This window comes from Mobula hypostoma, chromosome 4, assembly GCF_963921235.1.
Source record: "Mobula hypostoma chromosome 4, sMobHyp1.1, whole genome shotgun sequence".
Taxonomy (NCBI): Eukaryota; Metazoa; Chordata; class Chondrichthyes; order Myliobatiformes; family Myliobatidae; genus Mobula; species Mobula hypostoma.
The window spans coordinates 102,957,245-102,973,130 of NC_086100.1; the positions used below are offsets into that span (position 1 = coordinate 102,957,245).

Here is a 15,886-nt window from a genome sequence, read left to right on the forward strand (position 1 = left end):
GCCTCTCTCTCTCCTCCTCATATTTCCTTCTTTCCTCCTCGTTCTCCCAGACTTTAAACTTTCCCCCCAGTTCTAGTTCTCCTGTTAATACAGGGCACTGTTTAAGAGTCTCCTTCTCGTAATAAGGGGAAGGGGTTTCGACATTTCTCAGGTCTGGGTATAGAGTCAGCTCTTTATTCGGTTTCTCCTGTGATTTACCAAACTGCTTTTCTTGTTTCTCAGTGTCTTCTTTACTTGCTACTGATATTCGTCCTTTCTTTCTCAATCTTTCTCCCTCCATCCGAAAGAGTTTTAACACTTCTATCTCCTGTTTTCTTTTTTTTCCTCCCTTTTTTTTAGATTTATTTCTTGGTTTATAATTTTTAATTAGCACCTGCCTTTCCTCACATAAAATTATATCAAATGTTCCTTCTTTCGGCCACTTCGTGACCAGATTTTTGGTTCTTTTTTTCCCATTTTTCTGAAATTTCCGCGATCTTACCTTGACACACCGGGAATATTCTACTCAATATTTCTACTGCTGTTCCTTACCCTGTCATATTGTTCTTCCCCTTTTTAAGGGATTCTTGGCGTCTCACACCAAAGTAATACTATTTTCTGTAACCTATTTTCTATCTAGCCTTATGGTTTCTTCTCACCCGCGTCTAAATTATCTACTTAAACTATCCTTATCTTCTATTCTGTTCTGCCCGTGCAGACCCCTTTCTCGGGCGGTATCCGCAGAACCTTCTTTTTACACCTCCCCTAGTCAGACCCTTAACTTTTCTTAAGGCAGTATTCATGAGGATTTTCTCTTTTCTTTCTTTCCCTGTCCATTCAGCCCTTCGTCTCGTACGAAGCGGTATCCACAGGGACTTAACAACACCACGTGGAATTTTTCTCACTTAACTTCTTATTACTTTATTCATACTCACCCCCCTCACTGCAGTGTTCTTGATTAATCCTCCGAGCCTCCTTTTAACCCTCAATTCTGCCAGATTCTTTGAATTGGAGAGACCCTTCGGCAGTTGTTTCACATTCCTGAGTCCCTGAGATCTCCCCAAAAACCAACAGAATTCTTAGTCCAAATTGTCGCTAAAAAGCGCTTACCTTTGTTTGGGTGCACCCTGAATTCTGTTAGCTCTGTGGAGGTTCCCCAGGGACCGTGAAGTGCCCTCAATTTACCGTTTCCTTCTTCCACGGGTCTCTTCCCGATCCTGCCTGACTACGCCAGTTTTGTCGTGGTTTCACAAATGACAAGGAAGTGCTGAAGATTCTTCAAGAAATGTTTAAACTTTAATTTGCAAAGTAAAGCTGAGACAGACAGTGGACCAGGCTGTGTAAGTCTGTCACTGACTGCCCATTTGTCGTTTTCACACAGCATTCTTTATAGCCCTTCTGGGTTAGCATACCTCTGTAAGTTTTTTACTCTAACTAATAAATCAATCACTCTTATCTCCCTTACTTGGCTACATTCGTTTTTTCTCGAGGGGTTAAAAGTACACAGGTTTCATTCAATGGTTACATCCCAAATACCACAGTAATCCCACGCACTCAGTAACAGACACTTAATGCATAGTAAAGGCGTGGTCAACATCTGAATAAACACCTAATATGCAATAAAAACACTTAAAATAAACACTTAGAAAACAGAGTTAAAATGTTTTCCAATAGACCAGCTGGGAAAATGGCAGATGAAATTTAATGCAGACAAGTGTGAGTATTACACTTTGGCCAGACAAACCAGGGTAGGACTTAGACTGTGAGCAATAGGGCACTGAGCTGTGTAGTAGAACAAAAGAATCTGAGAATATAGATCCATAATTCTTTGAAAGCAACATCACAAATTGATAGGGTTGTAAAGAAAGCTTTTGGCACATTGACCTTCATAGATCAAAGTATTGAGTACAGGAGTTGGGATGTTATGTTGAAGTTGTATAAGATATTGGTGAGGCCAAATTTGGACTGTTGCATTGGGTTCAAGTTACCTACCTGCAGGAAGGATGTCAATAAGCTTGAAAGAGTGCAAAGGAAGTCTACAAGAATGTTGCTGGGACATGAGGACCTGAATTATTGAGTAAGGTTTAATAGGTTAGGACTTCATTCCCCAGAGTGTAGGAGAATGAGGGGAAATCTTATAGACGTTTCTGAGGGTGCTATGTAGCATAGCAGTTAGTGTGATGCTATTATAGCCAAGTTCTTGGAGTTTGGAGTTCAATCCTGCCATCCTCTGGGCATCCTCCCCGTGAATGAGTACATTTTCTCCAGGTTGACCGGTTTTCTCCCGCAGTCCAAAGACATAACAGGTAGGTTAATTAGTCATTGTAAATTGTCCTGTCACTAAGTTAAGGTTAAATAGGAGTGTTGGGGTTGCTGGGTGGTGTGGCTTGAAGGGCCAGAGATACATTGTATCTCTAAATAAGAAAAGTACAAAATTATGTGGGGTATAGATATGGGTGTAGCCATGGCTGTCTGCTGCAAAGATGTTTGAAGATCAAGACCTCAGACCTATTACAATCCTCATGAATGAGATTAGTCTCTCAAAAGCAGACACCTCAATAGACTAAAGAGCAAATGCAACACTGTCTCCACAAAACCATCCAATTGAGTTGTCAGAATATGTGAATATACACAGCAATGATGTCAAATTACATGCAGTTGACTCCATTGGGAAAGCCATGCAGTTTTAATTGCAGAGTACTGAAGTAGACACTCTAGCCTGAACCTCGTAGCAGCCATCTCATCTAACTTGGCTCTCAGCTGTTAAATGTCTTACACAGTTGGAACATTCCTGTTCTCCAGACTATTCATCTCTGCAATATATTGTTCCAGGTGACCATGACATTGGATATAATCAGTGGAAATCTTGGCGTTGGCAGAATCTTTGTTTGCAAACCTCAGTCTCTTCTCCCTCAAACAAACCTTCTTGTTCAGGTGGTGTGGCAATTCTCATCTTTGTCCTTATCTTCTTTCCTCAGGCATTTTTAGACTCATTCCAAAACTCCTTCCTCCAACTTTGCCCCTTAATACCAGTGAACTATATCAGACTATTTCATCATATAACCATATTTCAAACATCTTTACACCTATGACTGAGTAGCTAAATACAGCTCCAACATCATATTCAAGTCTGCTGATGACACCATTGTTGTGGGCCATATCAAAGGTGGCGATGAATCAGCATTCAGGAGGGAGATTGAAAATCTGGCTGAGTGGTGGCATAACAACAACCTCTCACTCAATATCAGCAAGACCAAGGAACTGATAGTAGACTTCAGGAGAGAGAAACCAGAGGCTCATGATTTTGTCCTCATTGGGGGATCAGAGGTGGAGAGGGTCAGTAACTTTAAGTTCCTGAGTGTCACTATTTCAGAGGACCTGTCCTGGACCCATCATGTACATGTAATTGCAAACAGAGCACAACGGCACTTCTACTTTCTTAGAGTCTGCAGAGATTCGATATGACATCAAAAACCTTGACGAACTTCTATAGATGTGTAGTGGAAAGTGTATTGACTGGCTGCATACAGTCTGGTATGGGAACACCAATGCCTTTGAACGGAAAATCGGATTCGGCCCAGTACATCATGGGTAAAACCCTTCCAACCATTGAGCACATCCACAGGAAAGCAACATCTGTCATGAAAGATTCTCACCACCCAGGCCATGCTCTTTTCTCGCTGCTGCCATCAAGTAAAAGGTACAGGTGCCTCAGTACTCAGATCACCAGGTTCAAGAACAGTTACTACCCTTCAACCATCAGGCTTTTGAACAAAAGAGGATAATTACAGTCATCTATTGAGGTGTTCCCACAACTGATGATCTCACTTTAAGGACTCTTTATCTTGTTATTTCATGCTCTTGTTATTTATTGCTATTTATTTATAGTTGCATTTCAACAGTTTATTGTCTTTATGCTCTTGCTCTTTCATTGATCCTGTTTACAGTTACTATTCTATAGATTTACTGAGTATGCCCACAAGAAAAAGAATCTCAGGATTGTATGTGGTGATGTGTATGTACTCTGATAATAAATTTTACTTTGAACTTTAAACATCCATAGCCCTGACTACTCATCTCACCATCTTCCCACAGGAAAGTCATCTTTTCTAACTCAGACATCCAATTCCCTATGCTCTGACTTCTACCCATCATAACATCTCTACTGTTGTTAGCCTTCCGAAGTGTGACCTGAATAGTTTGTTCTAACTACAACACTGACTATTTGATTTTCTTTTGCCATAACCCCGGAGTCATTCTTTTAAAATTTCCCATCTGTTTATTACCAGGCCTTGCAAAATCAAACTATGCACAACTACACAACACTAACACCCTCAGCTAGTAATTCTCACTATCCTAAACTCATATAGAAAAGCAAGGACCATCCATAGTTGCTCCTGTCCTTTCTGCAACCCTTTCTGACTGAAGGCATGAATTTCTTCATCCTTATACAGTGCAATCTTGCAAATTTCCCTTACTGCTATTCACCTGCCTTCTTGGCCTGATCCTAATTTCTCTTATTGTCATAAATTTGCATTATTATATTTCAAATTTGCTTTTTGAGTCACAGCTGCATTTCTTAAGGTTAGAATTTTTCCACAAAGCTTCTGAAGGCCTTGTGTATGTTTTGCATTTGCAGAACATAGAACAGTACAGCTTGGAACAGACACTTTGGCCCACAATATCTGTGCCAACCATAATGCAAATTTAAATTATTTCCATCCACCTGCACACAGCCCATGTTCCTCCATCATCTGCCAGTTGATGGAGACCGAGAAATGTAATTGTTTTCCAAGGAACTCATTTCTGAAGTGTTGGTTTAAAAACAAGTTCAACAGGAACACGCTGTTAAGTTAGTAATGATTTATTTAAATTGGCTCTTTGCCAAGGGTTTTTATATATGTGGACAGGATGTAAATGTTGCAGCAAAGGAGCTTTTCTGGGATGAATAAATGTCCTAAATGACAGTCTACTAATATAATTACCTTGTCTGATATTAGTTTTATAAAGGAACACCTGTAAATAAAACATAATCTGCATTAATTTTCATGTTTGTTTTCTTATCAAATCCCAGAGTTTGGTAAATTATTGAAGAATTAATCACTCAGGGTTGGGCTTTCAAGATTTGGTTGCCAACTCATAAGTCCAAATGCATCTGACTTCCTGCTATTGGACCTTGTGCGTTGCAAAGTGAGTCTTACCAAATTGTATGTTTAAAACCTTGCTAATTTGTTTATTTAAACTAATGGTACCAACGGAACTAGAGGCTATCGAAGCACTTGATTTCCTCAACAGCTATCGGAGAGTTTGCTTCTTCCAACTCCTGCAGTTTCCGAGTGCGAATGGGAATGATGAGTCACCGATTGCTTTACTATATATAAAAAGAATAAAGGAAGTAAAGAGAAGCTACATTCTCTCTGTAAGTATATTCTGATAAAAATGTTGGCAGATGTGTTACCCCTAAATTTGAAAGATAAGTCACAGTAATTAAAGAAACTATGAAAACTTTTGTTAATAATGAAACAAAGTTATAACGTTTGAAAAGTTAAGACTGGTGGAATTTAACTCCTTATCATGATTTAAATGAGGCAATATTTTAGGTAGATGCATGCAGTGGGTTAACTTTCTCTCCTTTGTTTCTTGCTTATGAAGATAATTGATCAGCATTTGGTTGTAAATGATTTCTGTCAAAACATATTTGGAAATTACTACAGGCCAATGATTTCCTCTCTGATTATTCATTGCCTTTTCCAAATATACCTGTTGTTTCTTTACTTACATATTTTTTACATATTGTGATTTAAAAACAATAACTGCTGGAGTTGTGTTAAAGGCTCAACAAAATGTTATCCCTGTGACTGTCTTCAATGTCAAATGAAAACCCAACAATGCATTTCTCAGCTCCCAGTCCATTAGGAAAATTGGAAAACTTTATTGTGACTTTGTATTGGTAATAATACAAATAAGTACTTGTGTCCAAAATTTGACATCTTCTAATAAAATCCAGAGATGTTCTTTGTTATCTCCAGAGTTTGTGTCATCTGTTTATGTAATGGTAAATTGACAATGTAGTAACTGCGATTTCTAAGAAGTACAGATCGTAACTTGTACACCATCGAGTGAATTGAATAAAACATGTTCAATTCTCAATGTAAATAATGCTGCATGGAGGCTGCTAGAATCAGAGATGGGTGTAATTTCAGTTCTCCACAGGAGAACACTCTATTTTTGTAATACTTCTTTCCATGTAAGCATCCTTTCCAATTAGTATAGTGGATTCCAGTTAACTGGGCAGTTAGTTAATCGGGGCAGCCACTTATTTAGAGAACAGAAACTAATCAAGAAAATAGCTGGGATTCCCTTCTTTTATTTGGGACAGCAAAAAAACAATTTCACTCCTTCAATGAGTTAGGAACTACAAAGAATTTAAAGTGTCGACATTCATCTTTAATGTTACAATGAAAATGAAGATCTCGAGGATACATTTATCAACAGCATTGTATGAATGCAGTCCATTATCTGCACTAGGTGTCAGCACTGATTTTGTTCATTCACAGTCAAAAGAGTACAACATGGATGAATTCCTCTATTAATAGATATTAGTTTTATAGTACTGTAGTGTTGGAAATGTGCTAATTTGTTCTGTATTTCATTTAATTACATTATTTGTTACTCAGTTTGTCTTTTTTATACCTTTTGAACTACAGTATTTGCATGAAACTTCAGCTAATTGAGGCAGCCATTTAATTGGACCAAAATGTACTGGTCTCAATATGGCCCAATTAACTGGAATCCATTGTGTAGAGCATTTAGTGGGAACCAAGACAAGCATCTTTATTTGAATGCAGTAACCCCAACCTGAATGTACAAATCAGTTCTAAATATACAGACTCATTTGCAAAAGAAATTGAATGCTAAAGTGGAAGGATGGGCAGGATCAAAATGCTTGATTCAGCTTCAAGATACAAATTAGCAGAATGAGTAGGTCCTTGACCTTTGCGCCTTCTTCATAATTAAGCTTATTGTTATCTCAACTTCAAACAGTAACCTTTCACCTCCCTTGCTTATCAAGAATCAGATGCAGCTTTTCATTGATTCTGTCGTGTTTCTTAGTATTTTCTGTAAATGCCCACAAAAAATTAATCTCAGTTTATGTACTGGATATAGTGACATATATGTTCTTCGATAATAAGTTGACATTGAACTTTGAACCTCTGCTTCCACCACTGTTTGAGGAAGAGAATTCCAAAGACACATGCTCTCTGACAAAAATATCTCTCTCTCTGTCTTAAATGACTGACCCTAATTCTTAATGACTCCTAAGTCTGTCTATAACTTATATAACTAAAACACGCATCCTACATTTGTGTTCAATTTCCCTCACAAAAATAATATACGTTCTGTTGTTGTCTCTAATTGCACCTTAGAACCTTTTGCAAACTGCTTGACTATCCAAGTGACAGAATCTCCTATGTGATATTAGAGAGAAAATTGAATGGAGTCTCATTGCAGGCAAATCAGAAGAGCCTGTGATGAAAATTCATTTGGATCTAAATTGGCTCAACAATAGGAATCTGAGAATGAGGATGGGCAGATGTTTTTGTAATTACTTACTTACTTACTGCCTGTTGCGCTGCTGGCATTTAGGGCAACAATGGAGGTCCTCCATCTTTGTCTGTCCTTGGCCACTCAGATGTAGAAGGACTCTTCATTGCTGTTTCTGTAACAATTTTGTGTTACCAGTCAGCTGACCCCTCTCACCCCAAACCTGGAGGACTGATGAACCGCTCTTAGTCTGGCCTCTACCCTTTGACCTGTTTGACCTGGGTGACCCTACCAAGAGCCAAAGCACAAAGCCCTGATTCCAGCCAACATAGTTCTCCAGGTCATTGAAGTAAGCAAGCTTCCAAACCTCGGCAAGGTTGTGGTCCTCCTGGAGGGTTTTTGTAATTGCAAGCCTATAACTGGTGTTGTAACATAGGGAGCAATGCTGGAGCCCTTACTCTTTGTTAAATACTTTGATGATTTGCATGTGAATACAGAAGGCAGACTGCCATGAAATTCTGATAATATGCTGTGCAATTGTTAAGAAGTCCCAACGATTCAATAGCTGATTCATAGGATGATGTTTCTCATACTCCTTTTGAACCCCTCAGAGTTCTGGTTCCAACATTCACTTCAAACTCACTGGAGACAGCTTCCTGTGCTCACTGAGGCCCTGGTGCTCCTTTAAACATTGGAAAATTTATTACACCACTTGGTAACATTCAAAAAATGTCAATTAAAAGTGTTTTGCAATATTAATAGGAATAATATCCACTGGAGGGTGGAATTTTAGTGTTGTAAGTGATATCTTTCGGTGAGGTTATGACAAGGATCACTAATCGTGGCAGCTCAGTTAGTTGAGGTAGTTAAGATGGTATACAGAGTACGTTCCCTTCATTAGCCATGCTATAGAATATAAAGGCAGGGATGTTATGGTACATCAATTGGTTGGACCCCAGGTACAATACTGATTGCCATGCAACAAAAAGGAAGCTTTTACATTGGAGAGAGTGCAGAGGAAATTCACCAGGTTGTTGCCTGAGATGGTTCATTTCACTCATGAGGAGAGACAGAGCAGACTGGGTTTGTTCTGCCTGGAGCAGAAGGGGTAATCTGAGAGAGGCATACAAAGCTATGAGGGCATAGATAATGTAGGCAGTAAGAAGCTTTTAATCAAATATGAAATGTAAAAGCCAGAGGGAATAGGTTTAAAATAAGGGGTCGTGATTTTGAGGGGATCTGGGGAAGTATTTTTTTCAACTCAGTAGGTGGTTGGAATGTGGGTGATGGAGGCAGGGACTTTCACAACATTTGCTTATCTAGATGAGCATTTAAATCATTAAGGCATAGGATCAAGTGCTGGAATGGGATTAGTATCAAGAAGTACTTGATAATTTGCATGGATGTAGTTTGCCCAATTGCCTGCTTCTCTGCTGAATGACTCCATAACTCTGTGAGCATTGGAATTGTTGATTCCAGAGAGATGACAGAAATGTACATGACAGTATTAATGCCAGATGCTCCCAAACATGAGTTTGGAAGTTTAGCTCAAGATGCTCAAGTAATGGTCTGGAGAGCAGCTAACATGAATGGACATATGGTTATGTAGAAAATTCAAGTTACAGGGGCATGACCAAACACACTAAGATTGTTCAGAATAGAGAAAAATATAAGAAAGCCCAGTTTTCATTTTGGAGGTAATTTGGCAGGATAGGGCTGATCTTGAAGTTTGGAAGCAACAAACTAATATCCTAATCTGGAGAGAGAGAGGCAGAAAATGATTGAGTCCTAAATCTGTTTTAAGGAAAAGTTATCAGTGGACACACACCATAGCTTGATCCAGAGTTTAGTAGAAGCGAGTATGGATCTAGCTGATCAGTAATATACTCCAGCGGATCCAGAACCCCAATGCAATCAACAACAATATGAACAGGTGGATAACCAGCAGAACAAATACTGTATACCATATACTGTATAGAATTAGCAGAGTGAGCAGGCAAATATGAGATCATCGAATTTACAAAATATTGATAATTGAGTAAATTATTTCATTTACACAACAGCAGGTCAGAAACTAGAACTGAGGGAACTATAGATTACAGTACTGAAATTGGGAACAAAATATCAATAATTTTGGACCTTCAGAAGAGTGGAAAAGCATCACAAAAGAGGCAATGTGTCTGATACCTGCAAAGGAAGACTGAGAAACTGGTGGAAAGAAAGCCTGTCAGAAATTCAGAAAGGAAGGAGCAGCACAGTAACACAACACTTTACAGTACCAGCAACCCAGGTTTTATTCCTGTTGCTGTCTGTAAGGAGTTTGTATGTTCTCCCCGTGACTGTGAGAGTTTTCTTTGGGTGCTCTGGTTTCCTCCCCCATTCTGTCCAAAGATGTACCGGTTGGGTAGATTAATAGGTGATTGTGAGTTGTCCCATGATTAGGAAAGGAAAGGAAAGCTATGTCGCATCCGGAGTTTCTCCGGTTAGCGGACAATTTCCCTCCACACCTCTCTGACATAGTGGGGAACTACATACGAGGCAAGTTACAGCAGTGGTTTGCCATTGCCTTCTGCCAGGTGAGTTTCCAAAGAGATCACCAGCTCGTAACCCAGCACAGATGGAAAGCGTGCAGGGGAGCCGGCTGGATTCAAACTCGGGACCTTTCGTCCCAAAGTCTGATGCTGATGCCACTACGCCACGAGCCGGGTCCTCATGATTAGACCAGGATTTAACTGGGGAATTGCTGGGTGGTACGTCTTGAAGGACCAGGAGGGCCTATTTCATGCTGTATGTCAATAAACACTAACAGCTGAGAGGTCAGCTATGAGCTTGAAACAGTTACAGTACATGGAAAACTAAGCAGTAGAGTCATAGTGGGGTTCAGTGGAGCTGTATGTTTATTCTTTATCATGGGAAGGTATTACTAGGCAGTGGGAAGAAAATATTCAAGTATATTCAAAATTCAAAGTAAAATTTATTATCGGAGTACATACATGTCACCACATGCAACCCCGATATTCTTTCTCCAATGGGCATATTTAGCAAATCCATAGAACAGTAACTGTTAAACAGGATCAATAAACAACAAACTGTCCAAATGCAAGTAAATAATGAGTATAAAGTAAAAAGATAAGGAGTCCTTAAAGTGAAACCATCGGTTGTGGGAATGCCAGAAATGGAATGAGTGTAGTTATCCCCTTTTGTTCAAGAGCCTGATAGTTGAGGGGTTGTAACAGTTCTTGAGTCCAGTGGTGCAAGTCCTGAGGCTCTTGTATCTTCTACCTGATGGTAGCAGCAGAAGGAGAGCACGGCCTGGGTGGGCGGCGAGGAACTTAGATGATGGATGCTGCTTTTCTACAGCAACATTTCATGTAGATGTGCTCAATGGTTAAGAGGGCTTTACCCATGATGTACTGGGCCAAATCAACTACCTTTTGTAGGATTTTCTGCTCAAAGGCATTGGTGTTCCCATACCAGGCCCTAATGTACCCAGTCAATACACTTAACACCACACATTTACAGCAGTTTGCCAGGGGTTTTGAAGGTTTGGATGTACTTGAGTTCATGAAAATAATTACAGCATTCTGCTGACTCCTGGGAATCCCTGGCCCAACAAGCTTGATTGGAGAATGAACATTCAGTCATGTGCCAGGAACATACAAAAGCTCAGAGTAAATGGTGGAAAAATGCACAACCTCACCAATTCTGCACTTATCAGTGATTAAGTCTACATGTCCCATATTAGCCATATCAGGCACCTTAGAACCTGGAAACAAGTAATCCTTGATCTCAAGGCTCTGCCTTAGAACAGAAGATATACTGAGAATAAAAAAATAATTGCAGATGCTGAAAATCTTAAATAATATCTGAAAATGCGAGAAACACTCATCAGGTCAGATAGTATCTGCAGAAAGAGCAAAAGAGTTTAGGTTTTAGGTCTGAGATCATTTTCGATATCGATCATGATGCCAGTCTAACTAATCCCATCCTTAATTCTGTTTCTCTTTCAATAGAGGCGCCCTGACTCGCTGTGTATTTCCAGCATTTTATGATTTTTTTAAAAGGTACTCTGGAAAATGTACAGTTCAATTTTTTTTAAATGCAGATTGAGCAGTGGGTCCTGCACAAGGTAACTTAAACCTATGTTTTGGGATTAAATTTAGCAACTACCAAATCAGAGGATGATATACAATATAGAGGAGGAAATGAAATTAAAAATAGAAAGGTCAAAGGGCAGCCAGGTTGTAAGCTTGATTTGTCATTCATCATTGCCTTTATGGAGGATGTTTGCTCCGCTGAATGCTTCTTGAATTTTCTGTCTTTAGTTTCAATTTCCAGTTTACGCATTTTGTTTCCATGAATAATGACTAGTTTCTAAAGAATCACATCTAGTTTGTGGGATATTATTCCCAGCAGCAGTCAGCATCTATGAGAACAAGAAAGAAAATTGACCATATTTTTCACCTAACAGCCACGATTGTTTGAAGGTGGCTGAATGATTCCACCTACAGCTATGATGACTAACTGATTGTTTCATTTTTGGTTTGTTTTGTTGAACCAGTTTCATCCACGTCACTTAGTAACGTAGCAGAAAGTATCCAATTCCCTGTCAGTACTTCACTCTTCGTTTCAATAATCCCTCCCAGCTCTTTCCTTGGATACATCTTGTTTTTTTTAATCTATGCTGCTGTTATGTCGATAACTTTGAACATACAAAGAAGAATTATCAACCATTGATACACAAAGTCAACTTTGGATACCTTTAATTCACACAGAATCATGAAGGATAGCTGCAAGAAAGTTACAATGGAGGATTTAAGAAGCTGGCAGAACAACCTGTACGTAGTTTATAGAGTGATCTAGCCCTTGAGATTTAGGTATAGTAATTGATTTATCTTTTTGCATTGTATTAAACTGCAGATTTAAAATAAGGAAAGTCTAAATCTCTTATCCTAAGTCTCTGTCCTCTAGTTTTATTCACCTCTAATGTGGGGAAAAGTTTCCTGCAGTCTACTTTATTCACACCCTTCATAATTTTATATACCTCAATCTTAACTTCCTCTGCTGCAGAAAAGTGACTCTGCTTTCCCAGTCTCTTCTCATTAACAGTCTCTTTACACCCCAGGCAAAATCCTGGTGAATTTCAATGCCATATTATACATCAATGAGTAGAAAATATTGAGTTGTGCTGAGCAGTTACTCTCCCATGGTGGGATTAGGCTTGTTAATAGTCGTAATTCACCACCCCATAGAAAGCAGTGCACAGTTCCATTAAATAAAAGGTTTTGGTTTCAGGCACAGAGAGTGAAAGAAATAAATCTTTGTTTCCTTTGAAATAAATATATTTAATCATGCAGGTTAAAATGGTTCCACCCTGAAAGAAAAGTCTATTACATTCTTAAAGCATTTTGGCATGTTTTTTGCAATTGATGACGGCAAAATGGAGTTTACAAGTTCTGAATATCACAGAATATATAAATAATTTTAATTTGTTTGAAAGAAAATGCAAAACAGTGTCTGGCTGCCTTGGTGGAACCAGATGTGACATCCAGGGCTCCTTGCGATTAAGAAACAAGAGAGGAAATAAATATTTATATGTATTGTTTTCCACCATACCACACTCTAAAGCAGCATGTTTGAGCTTAGAATATTGGCAAACACTTCCTTGATTAGCTGGGAATGAACTATTGCTGTTTATCCTTTTACCTACGGAGTGCTGAGAGAGTCACTTAACTTAGGAAGATAATGGTTTCCACTTCAGTGTCATTGTTTGATGTACCAATTCCCAAGAAACCTGTGCTACACAATAGTCATTCTGCGGAGTTCTGGGAAGAGCTCTTACCATGTGGTGCATGTTGGAAATTGAAAAAGAAAACAAAAAATTGTTAAAGACACTTAGTATATCAGCCAGCAACTAGATGGAGATATTTGGAAATGACCTTGTTCATTAGGTTGATTAATATTGTATTTCAAAACTAAGGAATGGGTTATCGGCTGTTGTTATTGCTGCTATTCCTTCTCCCTACTGTCTTTTCTTCCCTCTTCTTCTCCCCTCTTCCTGATACAGTGACAGCACAGTTCATTGACAAATTTGACAGATGGCTATGTAAGGGTTGTGGTTGTAATGATCATAAGGTTTTTATTTTTGCGGGCTGTATATATTTTGCCAAGTTGGTAAAGGCTTCTTCTAGTAGTTCCTGGAAGTTGTTGGTGGGAAGATCATTCATTGGTAAGTTTAAGATTATCCTGGAGGTTAACAATAAGTTGTGGAGAAAACAGGGACACCTCTTTTTCCCTTATCAGGGAGAGAGAGGGCCTGTAGTATGTTAAATACCGGGTGTACAAGTAGTCTCGGGGTACTGCAAGCCTGTGTCTTTATTGATGCTTTGCTGCACGCTTGAGTGCTTGGTGGGGGGGTGCCGATGTTTTTTTGCTGGTGGGGGAGAGGGGGGTCGTTGCTTTGCTGCTGCTTATGCGTGGGAGGGGGAGTTGGAGGGGCTTTGGGGTTCTAACATTTAACTGTCATTCATTCTTTGGGACACTCCTCTGTTTTCGTGAATGTTTGCGAAGAAAAAGAATCTCAGGACTTTTATTTCTGCCCAAACCTCTGAGACTAACGTTATCTTGGAAATAACTTGGTACTCAGTTTTTTTACAGATCGGACACCTAGGTTAGGAAATTTCAATGAAAGTACAACTTAAGACCATAAGATACAGGAGTAGAATTAGGCCCATCGAGTCTGCTCCACAATTTCATCACACTGATCCACTTTCCCATCAGCTCCAATCTCCTGCTTTTCTCCGTATCCCTTCATGCCTTGGCTAACCGAGAATCTATCAAATTCTGCCTTAAATATACCAAATGACTTGGCCTCTGCAGTTGCCTGTGGCAATGAATTCCACAGAATCACCACTCTCTGGTTAAATAAGTACCTCCTCATCTCCATTTAAAATGGTGTTCCTTTATTCTGAGGCTGCGTCCTCTGGTCTTAGATTCACAGGAAACATCCTCTCCACGTCCATTCTTCCAAGGCCTTTCACCATTCGATAGTTTCCAATGAGATCACCCCTCATTCTTCTAATTCCAATGAGTACAGGCCCAGCACCATCAAATGCTCCTCATATGATAAGCCTTTCAATCCCAAAATAATTTTCATGAAGCTCTTTTGAACCCTCTCCAACATCAGCACATCCTTTCTTAGATAAGGGGCCCAAAACTGCTCAAAATACTCCAATATCAGAACTGTTCTGATATTGTCCATGATAGACATTTACCGATAACTAAGATGTTCATGCCATATTAGACCATTGGAAAGCTTACTCCTCCAAGGGGCTCAAAACTGAAGTACATACAATTTGACTTCAATATATCATGTGTTCAGCTGCTGCCATTTGATATATGTGTGTGTGTGTGTGTGTGTGTGTGTGTGTGTCCTGCTGAAGAAGCAGGTTTTTATTAATATAATTAGAATAACATCGTCAATATTGGATTCACAAGGGACTGCAGATGCTGGAATCTGGAACAACAAATAATACACTGGGGGAACTCAGTGGGTCATGCAGATCTGTTGAGGAAAGAAATTGTCAATATTTCATGTTGAAACCTTGCATCATTAAAAAGAGAAGGCAAGTGGTGAGAAATGATTCTGAAGTGATTGGTGGACTGAGGAGGGCTGCAAAATCACAGGTCTTCTGATTGCACCTTGTTACTAGATTATTCAGGAGTGTTATTTTATGCAAGAATGGAGACAAAGAGTAAATATAAACAGAAGACAAAAAAGAATCTCTTCAAAGAAATAGAGAAATGACATTGAAGTAAACACCAAATGCAAACACAAAATATGATAGAGGTTGAATATTTGGATTGAGAATTGCTGATTGACCTAAAACATTAACTCTTTTTCTCTCTCCACAGAGGTTGCCTAACTTGTTGAGTATTTCAGCATTTTATAGTTAACGTTTAAAATCATTGCTTTTCCGATCTCCAATGGGTTCATAGGTAAGTGTACTCACAAAACACATATAGAGTGCAAGTTACTTAGTTCGGAAATGGAGAGACTGAAGTCCCTCCCATGAGCTACTGTATCTCATAAGTGCTATTAACTCCAGCTCTCCTATCATGATGGCTACAATAATTAGTATTTAACAGTAAAACAGAAACAGGTGGATGATAGATAGAGGCAGATTAAAAAAAAGGGCAGATAAAAATAAGTTGGTGGTAGGAAGGTTGATTGTGCAGGGTAAACGTATAAATATTGGATTACTTGGTACCTGCATTGACTGGAATTTATGTATTAATGTAATAGGAAATATCAATATTCTGTGTGCAGATCGAAACCTGCAGGCTACAGAACAACCTTTGA

The 15,886-nt window shown here is 39.1% G+C and overlaps 1 long non-coding RNA gene across 1 annotated transcript in view; it reads left to right on the forward strand.

Moving 5' to 3' along the window:
* The first annotated feature begins 5,095 nt into the window (after positions 1-5,095).
* LOC134345534 (uncharacterized) overlaps positions 5,096-15,886 on the forward strand; it is a 34,436-nt gene continuing 23,645 nt past the window's right edge. The window contains exons 1-2 of the long non-coding RNA XR_010017716.1: positions 5,096-5,398; positions 15,439-15,522. This is a non-coding gene — a long non-coding RNA (uncharacterized LOC134345534). The remainder of the gene's footprint in view (positions 5,399-15,438; positions 15,523-15,886) is intronic.